Source organism: Diabrotica undecimpunctata, chromosome 5 (genome assembly GCF_040954645.1).
Source record: "Diabrotica undecimpunctata isolate CICGRU chromosome 5, icDiaUnde3, whole genome shotgun sequence".
Taxonomy (NCBI): domain Eukaryota; kingdom Metazoa; phylum Arthropoda; class Insecta; order Coleoptera; family Chrysomelidae; genus Diabrotica; species Diabrotica undecimpunctata.
In genome coordinates, this window is record NC_092807.1 from 42,839,655 (window position 1) to 42,861,891 (window position 22,237).

Genomic DNA, 22,237 nt, shown 5'->3' on the forward strand with positions numbered 1-22,237 from the left:
GTTCTTACTAATTATCATTATTTTTGTTTTCTTGCAATTTAGTTTTAAGCCATATTTGTTACATGCTTCTACAACGTTATCAATCATTCTTTGAAGCCCCAGCGCACTATCTGCCAGTAACACTGTATCATCTGCATATCTAATATTGTTTATACTTTGGCCATTTACAGCAACCCCATCTTCTGATTCGTCCAACGCCTCTCTAATGATGTTTTCAAAGTATATGTTAAATAATACCAGTGACAATATGCAATCCTGTCTAATTCCTTTTTCTGTGAGTGAAGATCTCGGACAGTTTATTTTCTAATCGTACTGTTGCTATTTGTTGAAGATATAAGTTTGAAATCAGTCTTATATCCTTACCATTGAGTCCTGATATTTTTAGGATATCGATTAGTTTTCCATGTGGGATTTTATCAAATGCCTACTCGAGATTAATGAAACATGCGTACACATCGCAGTTGACATCCCTGGCTCTCTGTATTAGAACTTGCAAACTAAAAAGGGCTTCTCTCGTTCCGAGTTCTGCTCTGAATCCAAATTGAACTTCACTCAGGTGTTCTTCTAATTTGGTGTACATGTGCGAGTGGATGATAGAAAGGAGTACTTTAAGTATATGACTCATCAAACTAATTAATCTATGTTTTTCACATTTTCTACCGTTTGGTTTTTTAGAAAGTGGAATGAATACCTCATCAGGTCCTGGTGATTTGCCATCTTTAACCCCTGGGCCGTAGGGGTTGTTTATTTCAGTCGGACTTCGCGCTGCATGTTCGAATAATTCTTGCATATATTCTTTCCATTTTCGTAATTTATCTTCAATGGTAGTCAAAATCTGTCCTTCAATGTCTACAACTATGCCTGTATTGCATTGTTTTCTTTAATTTTTTTGTGCATATGGAAATTGTCATGTTTGCTTTGTCATTTCTCCGTCAGCCATGCTTATTTTGCTCCTTTTATTTTCTTTAGTACAGTCTTATGAAACTTTTAGGGTTACATCCCGGTTAGTAATATATACTCAGTGACATTAGAAGTGTTACACCCAGAATGAATAATTTTTTGAAGTTAATCTATTGGCAACGTTGTAGATTTACATCAAGAATGAAACGATAACGTTGTCAAGAATTTTTATTAACAGGAAATAAAAAAATTAATAATGTGTTTGGCGATCCCGTAGCTGAATAAACTCCTATATAGTCTATTCATTGACAAAATGAGATGATTCATGTCTGCTTGTGGCACCTCGTTCCAAGCAACTTGAACTTCATGTATTAACTGTGTCAGAGTCTGTGCAGGATGGTGCAAAGTGGACAGTCACCTTTCCATCATATCCCATACATGTTCAATAGGATTTAAATCCGGAGCACGGGGTAGTCACGGCAAAACATTAACGCCAGCTTCTTGGAGAAAGTCCATAGTTTGACGAGCAATATGGGGACGCGCTTTGTCTTGCTGAAAAAGGACGTCTCGACGGCCGTCGAAATAAGGCAGTAAAGTGGTTTGTAAGATGGCCTCAAAAATTAAAATAGCTATGATGATTGCCAACCTCCGTAGCGGAGATGGTACCTGAAAAAGAAGATGTCATCAACATAACGCACAGCTGTCATATTGCCTCGAATAGACACAAGTGGTGATCGGCTACCATAGGCAATAGCCCCCCAAACCATTACTTCAACTGTCCTGTGTACATGTCTCTCAACAGTAAACCTGACGCTCTCCACGGCGGCGTCTCACCATTCTACGACCATCCTGCATTCCTAAACAGAATCTTGAGTCATCGCTGAATGCTACATTACGTCATTCTGCTACCCAATGCTGCCGTTCTCTGCACCAATACAAACGTTGATGACATTGATCCGCAGTCAAAGGAAGCACTAGTTGTGGGCGGAATGAAAACACTCCAAAGGACTACCTACTACTCCAAACCATTGGTCAGCAACCTGACGCGTAGTAGCAAAACGGTCTCGCAGAGCAAGTAATCCAAAGTACCTATCTTGACGCTCTGTGGTACGCCTCGGTTGACCAGTAGGTCTTCTTCGTGTTCCTCTACCTTCGTTTGTCCACAAAAGACAGACACGCATAACCGTCATTGCCGTACAATTAACGCGATGGCCTATTTCGCGATACGACAAACCCATATCTTTATACGCAATAATTCTGCCTCTGTCAAAATCGCTTACATGGTGGTAATTTTGATGTCTTTGAACTCGAGACATTTTCTTATACTGAATACATTTAGACTGAGAAATAATAACTAAAAATTTCTATACAAACCGGTTTTTAAAAATCGGTATCTACACAAAAAAATTTAAAGGTAAAACGGTATTTTTACAAAAGTAGAAAAGATAAAACATTGATATTGTTATTATAGCATGTTTTAAATGTTGTCATTCTGTTGCCAAAAAATTAAGTTTAAAAATTTATTCCTTCTAGGTGTAACACTTCTAATGTCATTGAGTATACCAACTTTACTTACTTCAACCTGAAATGGTTACAAAAGGCATCTACTAAATATTTTTCAAAATTTTCAACCAAGAAGGATTGTCATCATCAGCAAATATATGTTTATATGTTAATATGTACAAAGATAAGCTTATTTCAACGTCTACTGATGTAATCGAACAATACTGCAACTGAGGTGGTAAAGTAATAGGCAAAGATATAACTTCGTTAGATGCTTTACCTTCATAAATATTTTTTACTGCAGTTAAGTGTTTAAATTCGTCATTCCTTTTTACAGTAACATCCAATTGGTTCCTTACGTGACCTTCTCTTAAACTTAAATTTCTAGTCTCTTACAAAGATATGTTCGGTATAAAATTGAAATGAACCTTAATAAAAACAAGATATTTAGCGATAATTTACTCTTTACCAACTCTTTACTTTATAAAGGACGTTTTTTTAGAGGTATAGCATTTTGAAATGGAGTAAAACAAAGATGATTTTTTTAAATTGACATGAAATTAACTTTATTCAAAAGATAATCTTTTGGAATTTTAATTTAAATATGTTTTCTGGTATATGACCGCCACGGCTAGCTCTGACGTAGACTAAATCTTGAGATCAAATTTTAAATGACTTTTTCCAACATTTGTGGCCGTATATCGGCAATACCGCGGCAACTGTTGTTCTACAAGTGGTCAATTGTTTCAGGCTTATCGGCGTAGACTAGCGACTTCACATATCCCCACAAGAAATAGTCTGGCGGTGTTAAATCGCACGATCTTGGAGGCCAATTCACGAGTCCGAAACATGAAACTATGCGGTTATCAAATGTTTCTTACAAGAAATTAATTGTGGCACGAGCTGTGACATGTTGCGCCGTCTTAATGAAACCACAGCTCCTGCATGTCATAGTTGTTGAAATAAGGAATAAAAAAAGTCAGTAATCACGGCTCTATAGTGGTCACTATGGACTGTAACGTTCTGGCCAGCATCGATTGTGAAGAAGTACGGACAAAACACCACCAAAATTCCACCAGCTTATAAAACAGACCAAACAGTCAGTTTTTCTGGATGTAATGGTATCTCAGCATACACTTCAGGATTATCTTCACACCAAATACGGCAGTTTTGTTTGTTGGCATAGCCATTTAACCAAAAGTGAGTCATCGCTAAAAAAAATCTCTTATGAAAAACAGTATCAACGGTAATCTAGTTTTGGGTCCATTCACAAAATTTACGCCTTGCTAGGTATGTGTGTGTGTGGAAAGATAATGGCACGGAATCAAGTCCATTTGCCACAGAAAGTTGTATATAAAACTTTTCTTATAATATAAATACAGAGTTGTGGGTTATGCTGCTTTAAATTTCTAATAAAATTTTCTAGAAGTTCTAAGGTGTTCCTATTGGCAGTTAACAAAATGTGTGATAGATTTAATGAAAGAGAATATTTCATTTTAACAAGTTTACGAATTAAATTGTCGTATTTTTTTAAATGTTTTTTGCAACCGAAGAATATATGGTTTAGATCTCCGTAACAGCTCTGATCACAAATACAGGCCGATGACTGTATAATGCCCAGCTTAGCATGGTGCGATGAAAATCGGCCATGATTTGTTTTAAGTCGAAAAACACTTAACGAAAATAATTTTGAAGTAGAATGCTTGAAAATATATTGTGGTGGAGGTGGTAGGGTTGGATGTATTTTAAAATACGTATTTTGTGAGTTTTCTACAACGTTTTCCCACTGTCGTTCTCATTTTAACATTATTTTATTTTTTATCAAATTAGAGACATCTGGTATTGTACAAATATTACAATGAACTCCGTTTTGTACTGCCTCCTTGGCCAAACTATCAGTTTTTTCATTACCTAGTATACCTATATGCCCTTTAACCCATACAAATGTTATATTTAAATCTGCTATCAATTTTTTTAAATTGCATAATATGGGACATTTCATTCTTTCAATTTTTTTTCTTTTTATTGACTCCAAGGCTGACTTAGAATCAGTTAGTATTACCCCCGTTCGTAAATTATTTGATATTAACCAAGTAATGCCCTTCAAAATTGCTATAAGTTCAGCAGTACATATGCTACATATTGATGGTAATTTAAACATATATGATTGTTTTGTATTTTGAATAAAAACTCCACAACCAACTCTGTGTTTAGTTTTGGATCCATCTGTATATATAAATATCTTATTGGCTAATCCACCCAATATGGATTTTAAAAGGGTATGGTTTATATGATCATATTCTGTATCATTGGGTATTATAACTCTGTGTGGTTTTATTAGTGATCTAAAGGGTATAGTACACATAAGCAATCTTTAATTTTTGTTAAAAGAAATGTGATCAGTATTAGTCTAAACAAAAGCTTCTGCAAGTGGAGGAGAATTTTTTATTTTCCAATAGCGGTTTGTTAAGTCTTCTTTTGCAATATCACTCAATTTGTTGATCATGTTTGACTTAACGGATTTTAGTTTTAAAAGATATTTTTGTGATAACAGCTGCCGACGCAAGTCCAAAGGTAATTCATTACACTCTGCCAGTATTGCTTTCACCGGTGATGATACCATCCCACCGATGCAAGTTCTGAGACATTTGTATTGAACTCTGTTTATTTTGTTTAGATTGGTATTACAAGAGGATCCGTATAAACAACATCCATAGTCAATGATAGAACGCACGTAGGCTCTATAAAACAATAAAGCTATACCAGGAGCTGCGCCCCAACTTCGATTTATTACACACCTAAGCAAATTATAGCCTTTCTCACATTTATTTATTAAGTGACTTATGTGTCTCGGCCATAGTAACTTGGTGTCAACAATAATACCTAAATACTTAAATTCTTTAACTATCGACAGGGTACATCCACACAGAGTTAATCTCTCTGGAGCACGTAGTCTATGCCTGGTAAAAAAACATGATAGAGCATTTTTCTGTTGAAAGAGTCATGCCTGTTTCTTCTGTCCATATACTTAACTTATGCATAATATTCTCTAGAGCTTCCGTGCATGCTTCATAACTATTTTGGATCGTGTATATACAGATATCATCTGCATATTGTATACAATTTACGGAGTTATGAAATAGTGAATGAATATTGGCAGAATATATATTAAATAGTACAGGACTATGTACTGATCCCTGTGGCAACCCATGATAAACAATCCTTGGACCATGTAACACATTTCTATGATCTCTAATATATACAAGTCTAGAAAAATATAGTTGCAATATATTTAGGGCAGTCGTTTTATTAAGACCAATCCTAATCATTTTTTGTTTAAGTATATTTATATTTACAGAGTCGTAAGCCCCTTTTATATCTAGGAATAAACAAGCTACATACTTGCTACCAGAAAAAGTAATTTGGATGTCATTTACTAAATGAGTTACTGCATCCAAAGTACCATATCCCCTTCTAAAACCGTACTGAGTATTAGGTAAGATATTGTTATACTCTATGTACCACTCCAGTCTTGTTTTTATCATTCTTTCAAACGTTTTGGTTATACATGACACTAAAGATATAGGGCGATAAGAAGAAGGCATATTTTTATCTTTAGTTGGTTTTAAAATTAAATAAATGGTAATTTGTGGACCATGTCACCAACGTTGAGGTCCTACAGCGCATGACAAAAGAAAAAGAAGTGCTTAATTTAATTAAACAACGTAAGCTTGAGTACCTCGGCCACGTGATGCGGAACGAACAAAAATATCGAATTCTTCAACTTGTTATGCAGGGTAAAGTATTTGGCAGAAGAGGACCGGGACGCCGTCGTATCTCGTGGTTGAAAAATCTCCGACAATGGTTTGGGATGACCTCAGCGGAGCTGTTTCGCAGAGCAGTCAACAAAACCATGATAGCCTTGATGATCGCCAACATCCGGACCGGATAAGGCACTGAAGAAGAAGAAGAATTTGTTTAAGTTGCTCAACATAGTTTGCATTCACCCACCAATCATTATATATATTTATTATAAATTATTTAGCAACTTAAGGGAGATTTTTAATGATGTCATATGTAACAAAATCATTACCCGGAGCAGTACATCTAGAGGTCTTAATTGCAGCTTTAAACTCCGTTGTATCAAAAGGAGCATCCATATAGTGGCTGCCAATGTTCTCTTTCGGTTCTTCAAGCATATTTGGCACAAAACTAGGTGCTACAATCTCATAAATTTGGTTTATTAGTTCTTCAGATATAGGATGTTTTTTAAAAGTTGAGTTTTTGTTAGATATTTTTTTTATAAAACTCCAAATTTTTGATACTGGGGTATTTTTATTTAATTTGTTAATAAAATTTTTCCCGCATAATTGTTGTTTTTGTTTAAAAAGTAATTTAGCTGTGGCCTGAATATGCTTAAATTTGAGATAATTTTCGGAATTCGTGGTATTTTTATATTCCAGATATGCATCTTTCCTATTATTAACAATTAAGGTGCATTCATTATACCACCAAATAGGATTTGGAGGTTTTTTACTTTTACCTGAACGAGATTTTATTGACTTAGAAGCTGATTTATTACTTTCATGAAAAATTCAAAGGAGTTATTATCACTGCTATTGTTATAATAAATTTGTGTTTCAATTAGGTTTTGAAAAAGCGTCCAGTCAGCTGAAGATTCAATCCATTAGTGGGGATATATTCCGGAGATATATTAATATGGATAGGGAGATGGTCGGAGCCAAGTGTATCATTTAGAGGATTCCATTCTGAGTAACTTAAAAGACTAGCTGAAATAAAAGTAAGATCTGTGGCAGAAGGTCGTTCGTTGGGTCTGACTATCTTAGTAGATCGTCCGTCGTTTAAAATAATCAGGTTAGTTTCATCTATAGCCTCTACAAGTCGATTTCCTTGTGAGTTATCTATTGTAGAATCCCAAAGGTTGTGATGACAGTTAAAGTCACCGCATATAATGACATCACCCTGTAGTTGTGAAAAAAGATTACTCCAATCAGTCTTAGTTGCTTTTATTTTGGGAGGAGATTTATAAATGGAGGCTAAGGATCTTAAGTTCATCGATATATGCTGCGCATATATCGATGCTGCTCATATGATCGATGAACTTTAGGATATCTTATCGATATATGCTGCGCAATTCTATTTTGGAATTAAAGTTTTTACGGATTGAAATTTCATGATAGGATAGGGAATCTTTGATAAGTATGGCAGTGTCTCCGAATCCATCAGTTCTGTCTACATGTAATATATTGTAAGTTGGTAAGTGAAATATTTTCTTTTTAGATAACCAAGTTTTACAAAGTATAATTAAATCAAATTTAATAGAGTAATGGTTAAGAAAATTAGCAAGATCAGCTTTATTTGTAGTAATGGAATTATATATATATTGCAATATATTTATCATCTACTTAATAATAATTTTCGTCACTATCACTATCACTATATTGTATTGTATCTAATATTGTTTTGAGTTCTGTTTGTGTTTCCTGAATAACTAGTGGATCTGAGTTTATTACATTAAATTTTTTTAACATATTTTCAAAAATACAAGGAAGTTTCTGCAGGATCTGTGATTCTAATTTTTTTTTCTATGACTGGAACGCTTCCCTGTGTAGATTAGGAATGACAGGATATGAAGCGCTATTTTTAAAGGAAGGGGGATTATTAACTGAAAATGGCGAACTTACTTTGCGCTTTTTCGGCTGTTGAGAATGAGGACGTGGTACCCAATTTTTATTACTTGTGGAAGGGGAATTATTTTTTAAAAATATCACCATTCAGCACAGGGAAATTATTTAGGTTATTTAAAATATCGAAATAATTATGTGTTACTATTTTAGCGTAAGAAGGATTTCTTACAATAAGTTCAGCTTCTTTAAATGATACATTTTTTTCAGACATCTTGTTCCTGGTATTTCGGACAATTTTTTGATACGGACTGATGGTCATGCGTTTCACAGTATATGCAATAAGCGTTAGAAGTGCACTCGATATCCTCATTTTCATCGTGGTTTTGGCCACATTTTTTACATTTAGTCATAGTGCTTCTGCAGTATTTTGCTGTATGACCATATCGAAGGCACTTAAAACACTGTACGACAGGGGATATGTATGGCTCAACAGAAAATCTTACTAAATCAATTTTAACAAATTTTGGCAAAATATTTCCTAAAAATGTTAACACGATCATCTGTCTTGGGACAAACTGTGTCTCATTATCGGAATCAATAATCCTACGTTTCATTCTTTTTACTTCTACAACCTGTGCGATATATCTGCCGCAAGCATCTGTGTTTTCATCAGCAACAATATAAAAATGTTTATCATCCAATGATACTCTACGTTCGTTCAAAACTGTTTCATATATTGAATGGACATGTTTCTTTCTAAGCGTGGATTCATCAGTAATGGTGTGTTGACAATATTTTTGCAAGCATCCTCTTAACTGAGAATTTTGCAATTTTTTTAAAGGTATGTTTGCTGGTATCATAGCCTTGCATAAGTCTTCTTGAAAAATTTCTTTTTCAGGTTTTGATTTTTTTTGCAATATTTTGAAATGCGTTTTTTAAACTCAGCTGAAATGGCTTAGATTTCATTTTTTGTAACTTTGCTCAAAGCAGCGGTGGTTTCAAATGTTGATCGATTTTGAACTTCTTTTCTCAAACAATAATTTTTCTACTTGAAATATACGCGTGCGATTCAAATACATTTATATCAACAACTCTATTAAATACTGTAAGTTAATTTTTTGAGTAATCATCATCAAATAATTTTTAAAAATATTCAACAAAAAAGAATCCAAAACTCTGGAATTGTTTTACAATTAAAGATGTAAATTAAATTATGCCGAATCTAAGAAATGTCTGAACCTTTACTTTGCAATCTCTCTAAAGGTTTGAGTAACATTTAAAGTATTGCTGTCCAAAACTTTATAATATATACCTGTCCATACAGTTAAAAACATCAATAATTCGTTTCTTATATTTGGACATTAGCAACTTTTTTAGCATTAACTGAAGAATTTTAAACATATTTTTCGAATGTGGAAGCATTACAAAAAACGCAATAAAGGTAAAAGTTATCGAGCACAAATAACGTGTTTTTAATGCCAATTATAATTTTGAGTTTCAACAATTATCCGAAAAAGCGCTGGCAAATATTCCTTATGTTCCTGCATTGTTATTGCACGATCTTATTTTGAAATATAGTAATTTTCTTTTTTACATGCACACTTCCAATATAGGTCTACCTCGTTTGGTCGAGAAGAAAATTTAAATTGTAACAGATATACCGGTGTGCCAAAAGAAGCGAGACGATCGAATATTTCGCCAAACATTAAATTAAAAAACATAAAAAACGTGTTTAATATTTCCCTAGTCCCTAGGTGTTGCTACTAGCCCCTCCCCTCCTGGGGTAAGAAACTTTGAAATCTTAAACGAGAATTCCCATTTTTGAAGTTATACTTCTATACGCACGGTCGGCGTTGGAAATTTGCATGAGAGTGAATCTGTGAAACCATTACATATGTAAGATAATGAGTAAGAGAGAGACAGAAGATATATTTTCTCTCTCTTCCTCTCTCAAGAATAAAAATGTTCCTTTTGTATATATATTTAATATTAAAAATATTATATATATAATATTGTATATATATATATATATATATATATATATATATATAATATTATATATAATATAATATGTATTAATATTATTATTTATGTGATATGTTTTGTATTATTTAAACTTAAACGTTTATAATTATTTTAGGCTTTTGTATTTTAAAATAATCACTGTTTTACCGAGAATTGTCAATTTTGAAATCCGTTAGTGTCATGTCTAATTGGCAAATCCTTTACGTGTTTGGTTCATACGCTGGTGGTTGTGAGTTCGAATCCCAATTATGAATTTCGTTTTTTATTTTTGAAATATTTAAAAACCTCACGTTAATCTTATTAAATATATGTAATATACGCAAAAAACATAAATTTTAAAATAAAGTGAAAATTTACAACATAATCCGAGTTGTTGGTTTTTTATTTTTATCTTCGTAAAGTAAGTTATGTATATTGGCAGTTTTAAATACTTATGAATATTACATTTTAATTTATATTCTATTATTATATTGAATTATGTTGCAGTGTATTTATTGTATTGTAATTTTTATATTAATAACAAAATAAACAATGAATTTTACTGCAGAGTATGTGTAATTTTTTTTGCATTCAACTCCTTTTAGACATATATAAAAATAAAAATATATATATTTTCATTAAAATATTGATACAATCCTTCATTTACTATACTCCTATTACAGGTCAAATGTTTATATACAGCAAACGATGCACCATATACCTATATAACTAATTATTTTTCTCTTTCTGCTCTCTCTTACCTACAGCATTACGTAATGATTGTGTAGATTGACTCCTATATAAATTTTTAACGGCGAACGCGTGTATAGAAGTAGAACTTCTACCGGCAGTCCCACTGGACTGCCACACCCGTTTTTTTCTTACAAATTTGGATTTTTTATGAAATAATAATTACATTAATTACCATTTGTTCAAAACATTTTTTTTTTAATTGTTTGTCGATAGATGGAGATATAATCGAAAAAATAGTATATTACTTTATGAGGCGGAGAAGCATGACTTTTCTTGACGCGCCCGATATTACGCGCCGAACGAAGTGAGGCGCGTAATAGAGGACAAGTCAAGAAAAGTCGCTTCTTTGCCGAATAAAATATACTATTTTTTCTTCAAACGTAACAATTTTCAACCTAACTGTGACAACTATCAAAGTCGTCTAGATGTTAGAAATTAAAATAATTAAGTCGTCGGTGGGATTTGCGTCTCCCTGGTTACAGTTGTTTGACAGTTGTTTGCAATTATTAAAGACAGCTTATTGTTGTTGCAACCGCAAGAGCAAATTTAGTGCGAAAATGGAAAACCTAAACGAAATTGAGTCCGCGGCTAATGATGCAGTAGCACGTTGGAATGATTGCTGAAAGTTGTTCTCGACCATCAGTATCATCAACAATTACCAATGCGTATCAAGAGTCGGGAACATTTTTGCACGGTTTCAATTTTGAAAATGCCTCATTAACTAATTGTACTTTTAATATTACTATAAATAAAAATTATGTTTAATTGTTGTTAATGACATTTGTATTGTTGCTTTGTGACATGTTTCATATTGTTGCCATGACAACATTTTCCCTATTTTTCCCTGTTGCCATGGAAAAAAAACTGCTGCCGGCGGAGACATCAAACTTTGACAGGATCAAGTTAGATAAGTAATGTCATCATTATTTGACGTTTGAAGAAAAAATTATTAAACTGGCATATTAAAATTTGCGCTTGCGGTTGAAACAACAATAAGCTGTCTTTAATAATTGCAAACAACTATCAAACAACTGTAACCAGGGAGACGCAAATCCCACCGACGACTTAATTATTTTAATTTCTAACATCTAGACGACTTTAATAGTTGTCACAGTTAATTTCGAGTAAAAATAGCGTATGAATTATTGTACTATTTAAGGTTGAAAATTGCTACGTTTGAAAAAAAAATAGTATACTTTATTCGGCAAAGAAGCGACTTTTCTTGACTTGCCCTCTATTACGCGCCTCACTTCGTTCGGCGCGTAATATCGGGCGCGACCAGAATATAATCCGCCTCCGCCTCATAACGTAATATACTATTATTCTGATACCCTACGAAAAATATGGAAATGGTCTAATATCTCGAAAAATCTTAAAAGTGTTTAAATTATTTTTTTAGTTTCTTTTAAGTCTATCCCCACTACACTCTCTGAGGGCGGTACTGAGGGCAAAATTGAAATCTTAATTAAAAAGAACCATTTTTTTATTGCAGATGCGCATTGTACGTAAAAAAGTAAACAAGTTTTATTTGAAGCTTTTTTCGATTCGTAATAGATTGCGGTGTAAACAAGGAAAAAAATACAGATTAGAAGTTTGCAAACGGTCAAATTTCTAGGCACGTACGTATGCTTCGAAAAACAAAATTATTATTTATGAAAAAGGCTATCTTATGATACGACAGTAGACCAATAGATGGCGCTTTTATTACCAAAACAATTCTTTTTCGCAAGTGAAAGTATTTCTATAGCTAATATGAGGTAAACATCTTTTGATGATTTTATATTAATTATGTAACTGTACTAAAAAGCTACGTCAGGCATAACCGAGGAACAACGACGACGTGAACAAAGTAATTTTTTGTTCCCTTTAGTGTGCTTGTTTTTAGTGAATTCCCTTGCCTCTCTGTTATCGGGATGGTTGTTTTTAATGAGTGCTCTTGCATCTTACTTTTTGGAGAATTTTTGGCAGTTAGTCCCCTTTCCTTTCACGAATAGCGCCAATAACTTTATTGTATTAAATGATCATTGTAGTATTCTGTAGGTATTTGGGCAGCTCCAAAAATTATTCCTTGATACAATTTATCTAAATTGTAAGGTTTGCTTTCGTAATCCCTATTTTTTAAACAACCTCACAAGACAAAATCAAGTTGAGTTAAATCTCCTAATGAAGTTTTGCTATGTCGTATCCAATGAGGATTACACTTTTCCTAATACCTTCAATTATCTCGAAAACAAGTACCATTCAATTAAAATGTTAATTCATCTGAGAATACAATGTTAAGTATAGAAACTCTGGATTCTGATCTATTCTAAGGATCATGTCTCCACAAAATTCTTAAAGTTTCTCGGGACATCTTTATTTATATCATATACAAGTGTCATTTTATATGGATGCAATTTGTTACGTTTCAAAATCCTTTGAACTGAAGATGTACCAATTTCTTGAGCTTGGGTAGTTTTGTAAAGACTTTTACGATGATTTTTCGTAAATGATTATAAAATATTTATTCTTCTTCGTTTATTGTTGAGTTTGGTCTTTCAAGTTTAGCTCGACCTTTCACAGAGCCTAAAGCTTTAAATTTTATAACCATTCTCTCCACAGTCAAATTGGAGACACGATTCGTTTCAATTCGAAAAGTATCATTGAAAATATCTTTTGCTTCCGAGTACGACTATTTTCTATAACCCCAGTCTACATCATTGGTAATGATATTTTTTCTTATTCATTAAGAAGAGATATTTTAAAAGAAAAAACACCTTTACAAGTCATAGACCAGGGTAAATTCATTTTAAGCTGGATGTGAGAGGGGGCATTCGGAATTTTGCAGAGAAAGTTATGTGATAACTTCAATATTAAGACTTGACATATCTGCCGTCTAAAATAGAAAGGGGATATTTATAAAATAATTAAAATATTTAAAAATTACTAAAAACATTGGTTTTTTTACTTTTCTTGTTTATAACTTTAAAATGGTTCATTTTAAAACGAAGTCTCAACAAAAAATGTTTTAGTTTATTATCTTTGCTGCAATATAGAATACATAAATGGATGGATGACAAAACGGAAACAGGAGTGGAACGAACACATTAGTAGAATAGCAGAGGTTAGGATAGTACGAATTGCAAGAGATAAGTCACCAAATGGACGAAGAAGTATTGGCAGTCCAAGAAAAGATGATGCAATACTTTAAACAATTTAAGAGACTAATATTAAAGAAGAAACAGGCTTTAAAGCCTACATACAAGAAGGAAGAAGAAGACTTTTGCTGCAAAATAGCAATAAATACAAAAAAATAGAGGGGCAACAAGCCTTTTCTTATTCAATATTTTTTCAACCACTTAGATTGCACTTAGAACCTTAACAAATCGTTTGGAAAATTTACATAATAAATGAAATATCATAAAACAGCCAACCAAATTTGATTAAGATCGATTTAATAGATTTTGCATAATAATTTTGCAATCTAATTTGTATTTACATACACATTTTTTAAAATCTTGTACAACAAAAACTAGACAATATAGAAGTTTGCCATTTTTTTTATTGATAAAACAGCACTTTACCTATCTACGTTACTTTATGAAATTGAAATCGGATTATTTGTGTGGCCTCAGGAATGTTTTAAAAGTATACACAATTTTTTGGCTTATAAACAAATAGAATCTCAATAACTATTACGTTTAAATAAATCCAGAAAACGGCGTTGGAAAATACTCGTCAAGACGCTTCTTTTAAAAGAAAAAACCTGAGTAACGAGTGGTTCTTGAGATACAACAAAAATTGACCGTCATTTACGACGCACTCATTTTATCTTTCCAGAAAAAAATGTTCATATCTTCAAGATATTTATAACATATTATAATATAATAATAAAAACCATCGGTTTTACACGTGGAAAATACGAAAAAAAAATTCAGCTGAAGGAAATTAAATTTCAAAGTTCAAAATTAATATTCTTTATTTTTTTTACCCCAATGTAACTCGAATAGAGACAACTAAAAACGCATTACCAAATATCAAAGAGGCTTTATTTTGATATAATTATGTTAAATTATTTATACTCCAGTCGTCAGAGACGAAGATGTTACTGAACCACTAAAAACCATACGAACAAGCTGAGAATGTTAATTTTGGGACCCCAAAAAATATGTAAAAAAGTTTTATACTCCTACCCCCCGGCTTCCCCCTAAAGCCGCCACCCTATATGGAAAGAAGACACAAAAAAACTGATTTACCAAATATTTCAAATCAAAAATGTAGCTGAAATAATTTTAAACAAACGTGTTAATTAGAACTTTTTGCGTAAAATATGCGGTTTTCACAAAAAACGCTTTCAGCGACCGAGGATTTTGAATGTTAACTACGCGCACGAAATCAATTTTAAATAAAATTTGTATCAATTCGACGGTAAAAATTCAATATATTCTGATCAGAGTATTCGATGGGAAAAAATCGAAAAACTTTTTTAAGGTAAAGAGTAAGCTTTTTTATGCAATTTTTGCATTTTGCCGCAATTAAAGTCTGTTTCTATAAAAGCGTTTAATAAATAAACGTTGACCGATTTTTGCCATTTTTTACGATTCTTTACGATTTCAGGATTTTACGATGAGATCATTAAAATTTATCTTTTTCATTAACCTGTCACTATATGATTTCCATTTTTAAAGCTCAATCTTTAAAACCTATGGCATGAAATTTCAGTTTTGATTTTTGGCAACAAATGTGAGTCATTTGAAATAATGCCTTAAATTTCACATTACAAACAATCTAAAACATTTAAATGTGCTTTTGTCCTGGGGCTCAAAATCGCCCCCAAAAACGGAATAATCAGTGGTTTGGTCAACGGCATAAGAATATAAAAGGCAACGAGAAACCACTATATTAAAGATCCCTATAATCTCTAGTATAATCATAATGGCTGAACAACACAACACAAACTCGCTTACTAATCATTGACATCGGAGACCAAGATCCGGCTAAAGAGGTAATTCCCTTGACCACAGGGCCTCCCGGGTCGTCAATATGCAAAATTTCTGTGAAATGTCCAATAACACACCCATAAAAAAAATCCACACAAATTGTCTGAAGAGAATATCCACTTGGAACGTTAGGACTATGGCTCAATCGGGAAAAATTCCAATGAGCAATCAACGGAATGGAACGCATTAAAATAGCAATAATGGGCACAAGTGAAATAAAGGTGGCCTGACTCAAGTTATTGTGACATAGCAAAATACAGAGTATACTATTCAGGATCAGAAAATGGTAAATATGAAAATGGAGTAGGAATTATCACACATAAAAGTATAGCCAGCCAAACAAACATACATATAGTCAACAACTTACATACCAGTAACATACCAGTGAACGATAAAATCCTCTTGTTACAAATAAATACGTCACCGATAAACACTAACATTATACAAGTTTATGCACCCACAGTAGACCACAGTGATGAGCAAATATCAGAATTTTACAAACAAATAAGCAATCTTATAAGGGATATACCGAGACATAAACTCCTTATAGTCATGGGAGATTTCAATGCTAAAATAGGTAACGGAAAAGAAGGGCAGCATATTGGTCCTTATGGATTAGGAGAGAAAAATCAACGAGGAGAAACAATAATATCTTTGCAGCTGATAATGACTTAATCATGCTAAACACATTTTACAAACTACCACCTAGACGCCTGTATACGTGGAAATCACCTACAGACAACGGAGAAGACGTAATTATAAGAAACCAAATATATTATATACTTGTTAACAAAAGATATCGAAATAGTTTCAACAGTGTTAAAACCTAACCAGGCGCTGATATTCAATCTGACCACAATCCTTTAGTGGGAGTGTATAGAACTAAGTTAAAGAAAACACGCGCAAAAACTGTAAAAAAAACTTGACATGAGAAGTGAAATGTAGTGAAGTCAAAGAAGTAGTCAGCAAAACAATAAATAGACAATTCAAAGAAATCGATCATACAGCGGAAAGCACGGAAGAGAAGGTAGAATAAAACAATAGACGACATTAAAGACAATTTTATGAAGAACAAAGAAGGTAACAATAAGACATGGATGACGACAGAAATTCTGCAGCTGATGAAAGAAAGAAAGAAAAACAAGTACAATAACTCTATGTATAAAACATTACAACAAGATATTATTATACAAAGAAAGATCAGAGAAGCCAAGCAGAAAGAACTGGAGAAAAAATGCCAAGAAATCGAAATTCAACAAAGTAAATACGACGACTTCAACGTGCATAAAAAGGTGGTAAGAGAAATTACAGGCAAATGTAAAAACATTTGGAGTAAGTAAACTTGTTAATGAAAAAGGAGAGGTAATTGTGGACAAAGAGAGTATTGATAATACCTAAAAAAATTACATACGAAATTTATTTTTTGATGAGAGGGAGAACCAGTCCCCAATACCTACGGAAGTAGGACCACCTATACTAGTGGCAGAAATAAGAACAGCCATAATATCACTAAAAGAATAAACAGCACCCGGATCAGACGAAGTACAGTCTGAATTTCTTAAACTTCTTGATGACGAATCTTTAAAAGCTTCAATAAGATCTATGACACAAGCAATATTCCAAAAGATTGACTAGTTTCAGAATTTATTACGTTACCAAGGAAATAGGGAGCAAAAAAGTGCGGAGAATATAGGCTAATAAGTCTAATGAGCCATATATTAAAACTTTTTCTTAAAATTATACATCGCAGAATATACAAACTATGCGAAGAGAGAATACAGGACACACAGTTTGGATTCATGAAAGGCGTAGGTACGAGAGATGCTCTATTTACTATAAAGGTATTCCAAAGGTGCAGAGATATGACTTGTGATATCTAAACCTGCTTTGTGGACTACCAAAAAGCATTTGACATAGTTCAACACCAAAAAATGATGGATGTTCTAACCAAAGGCCCAAATAGGTGATAAATACTGGCGTAAAATACAAAATTTATACTGGAACCAATCAGCCACAATAAGAAAAAATCTTGGAGATGAACCGAAGGAATAGACAAGGATGTATACTTTCACCTATATTATTCAACCTATATTCAGAGAAAATATTTAGTGAAGCCTTGGAAAATTGCGAACATGAAATCCTTTAAAATGGAAACGCCTAAGCAACATCCGCTATAAAGATGACACCGTTATTTTTGCAGACAGTTTAAACAGTTTACAGCAACTAATAAACAAAGTCAATGAAGTAAGTAAAAGATTTAGACTACAAGTAAACATATCAAAAACTAAATTTATGGTCATCAGCAAAAATAAAATTTGAGACGTCCAACTGCTTATTAAGAATCCAGCAGTGGACCGAGTAAAACAGTTTACCTATCTTGGAACAATAGTAAACGAACAATGGAATCACTCACAAGAAGTAAAGTGTAGAATAGAGAAGGCTAGGAGTGCATTCAACAACATGACCAAACTCTTTAAAAGCCACAACCTTAATCAGGATATAAAAGTAAGGCTCCTATGATGTTATATATTCTCGATATTATACTACGGAGTTGAATCCTGGACACTCACTGAAGCGATGGAGAAAAAATTTGAAACCTTCGAGATGTGGCTATACAGAAGAATCCTAAGGATATCATGGACGGACAAAATAACCAACGAGACTGCACTACGAAGAATGGGGAAAAAAGAAAAGTGATGTATACGATTAAAAGAAGAAAGTTAGAATGTCTCGGACACATAATGAGAAACGGCACTAAATACAGATTACTGAAAATAATTCTTCAGGGCAAAGTATTCGGAAAACAAGGAATTGGGGGAAGAAAAATATCATGGTTAAAAAACCTGACTAAATGGTTCTCCACAACAACAACTAATCTATTTAAAGCATCAGTTAATAAAATAGTTATAGCCAGAATGATAGACAATATTCGAAACAAATAGGCACCAAAAGAAGAGGAAGAATTGTGTTTTTAACTGTAAATTTGAGTGAAAATTTAGTGTGTTCTAAAATAACAATAAAATAATAAAGAGAAAGTATGGGTCTTATTGGGTGGTTAGGTTAGTGTCGTTTAATAACTGTGGTCTGTATGTCCATAACAAAGAGGTATTTCTGCTGTGTCGATTTTAATATTGATTTTGAACTTTCTAACGCCAGCTTAATTTGTTTTTGCTAGTTTTCCGTCGGATCATAGTTTCTTGTTATAATATTTTGATTGTTTTATAAATTCTATAGTTATATTGTTTTATTTTATTTTATATATAGCAGTAGTAATGTTTGCTGCTTTTTTGAGTTGTGTTTATTGTCACTAGATAGATTTTTGAGAAATATTGAACATGGGTTTTTCGACTATTTTTCGACAATATTCGACCATCCCTTTTCTTTTGGCAACATACCCGGTATATTGTAAGACAACTATCAGATAGAGATAATACTAGGTTAAGTTCACAGCCATAGTATTGAATAAATATAGTTCATCTCCAAACACCATCTCCAAAACTAACACATAAATAGATACACAATATAAATATTCTTACAAGTATGGCAACACAGCAGTTATAGGGTGTAATGTTTAATAAATCCCTTTCTCGAATTTCAGTCATTGGATTAATTAAGGGCAGTGTCGACTGTCGAGAGAAGAGCCGAAACCCTAAGGCACTAGAACTTCCACTTTTGCCGAAGGCACGTTAGACCAATGAATAAGTGATCGAACCTCTGAATTTCAAAGGACGAGCTCGTCTTTGTCACGTGTCTCCACGGATCGGCATCTGAAGTATTATCGAAGTACCACTTTGCTAAAGTAAACACTATGAGGGCAATATCAGAAAAACACATGTACAAAAAAACTGGATCTATTTATATTCTAATTATTATCAAAATATTAAACAATTAAACAGGTTTTTCAGGATACTTTTGTAATTATATACAAGGTGAGATATAAATATTTTAAGATAGACAAAAGTTAGGTGATATGCACCAAAATATGACTAGTGCACCAAATATTACATCTTAAGCTATTGCTGTGGAAAACAATATAGTATTTCTTTTGTTTTTGCTAATAGTTTTACTATTTATTTATAAATTCCTATTAAAATCGACACAGAGACATTTTCTTACAGGAGACGTCACGAGGATGATTCTTGATAATGAAATTGGATGGAAACTTTTCTTGGATATACTTTTTAGTAATTTTAATACAAAATAATGGCATAGACGTTATTTTAAGTACTCGAGTGCTCGAAAGTGCTCAAAAATTAATTAACCAAAACCTTATTTGGATACTCGAGCAAAGATCTGTTCTATCTAACAAACAAAGTGGATTTCGTAAAGATAGATCAACTCTAGACAACTTAGTTGACCTCGAGTCTGAAATACATGAAGCGCTAGTAAATAATCAAAGCTGTATAACGGTATTTTTTTATATAACCAGAGCATTTGATACAGTTTGGCGCCATGGAATAATTAAAACTTTACAGAAATTAGGTATACAAGGAAATATGCTGAACTTCATCACTAACTTTTTAAAAACCGAAGCTTCCAAGTAAAAGTATACGATTTCATTTCTAAAACAAGAATACAGGAAAATGGTACGCCTCAAGGATCATCAATTAGTGTTACTCTTTTTCTTATTGCTATTAACAGTATTATGGAAAATGATACTCCACCAGTAAAGAGTAGGCTATATGCAGATGGTCTCATAATTTATTGTAAAGGAAGAAACATAGAACTAATTAAACAAACCTTACAAGATACTATTTCTGAATTAAAAAAATGGTCACAGAAATCGGGAATGAAATTTTATTCCAACAAAAGTAAATGTATCCATTTCATCAGAAAACGTAATGTTAGTAGTCCAGAACTTACAATCTTTAATACAAAAATAGAATATGTTGAGTATCGAATTCCTTGGAATTAATTCTGACAAACATTTAAATTTTAAGCAACATATTTATCATCTTAAAACATCTTGTCAACAATATTTGAACATAATGAAAGTCATATCTACTAAAAATTGGGATGTGATCAAAATATCCTATTGACAGTATATAAAAGCCTTATTAGATCTAAAGTCGATAACGGTTCAATAGTGTATGGGTCTACCAGTCAATCACTGTTAAAAGAGTTGCAAACAATCGACAATGCTGGATACAAAGTGTAGCAACAGGAAAGACCAAACTATAATAAACAGACTGAGATTGGGACATACACGCTTAACACATGAATATCATAATATTGGAAGTGTTCATCCAATGTGCGGTAAGTATTTCAACAGTTTAAGTGTCCAAAATTGCTTAATCGAATGCCCTGCATATTCAAATGAGAGGAACAAGTGTAACCTACCGACCACGCTACGCGAGTGTCTAGAAGAAAACTGTGTCTATTCGTCAGTTTTAAGTTTCCTAAAATCAATAGGAATATATAAACAAATATAAACATCAGTGCGTGTACAAATAAATGTCTAATAATCAATGCTTCTATTAACCAATGTACTTAGTTTAACTCAGATTTATGTATGTAAAAATCTATGAATGACAAAATCAGTATATTAAGTATCCAAAAATGTAAAAAAATTGTAATACTGAGCGGCGCTAACAACCACATAGATTGATACGCCTTAATTGTAAATAAAAAAAAACGTTATTTTTACGTGATATTGGTACTGTTGTTTGAATACGATAATTTTAACCGTTTTCGAGAAAAATCCATTTAAATAGTTATGTATATATGGAGAGAGGTTTGGCTTTGGAGTGTGTTTATTAGCCACAGGTCATATTAATTAAATGGCTTAAAATTAAATGTATTGTAATATACCTGACTACCTCAAAAATTGTTGAAATTATTTATATGTACTAAATATTTATTTTTGGTTTCTTGAGAAATTGAATTAATAGATCATACACTGATTATTGAATGAGGCAATTAAACAAGATATATTAACTGGACCCAAAATATTTAGTTTATAAAATTTGGAAAATAGCTCTTTGGATAAGCCTATATGTTTGATACATTCAAAAAATATGTGGTTGAAGTCTCCCACTGAAGTGTTGTTACACTCACAAAAGGGGCTTTGAAATTCTTATATTTTAAATAGATGGGCTGGGAAGCAAACCTGATGAATTTTAATTCTAGTTATAGTTGAAGCGTATGATTTGGAAGGAGAAAAGGTTATGTGAGGAATGCTATTGGGCAGAATTGGATGAATTGAATAGTAGTGGCTATGAGAACTAGTTACACTTTTATATAAAGCTTCCATTTGTTCCTGATATATTTCTTTATTAGTGGTAAAGAATCTTTATTACTAACGAATTGGATATTTTTTATCCTTCTGTATCATGTGATATGTCGTATGTCGCTATACCTTCATCATTAACAAATGCACAGTGTCCTTTTGGTAGTCTCTTTATTTGTTTTTTCTATCTGAATATATTCGCTTTTACTTAATTTTATTTA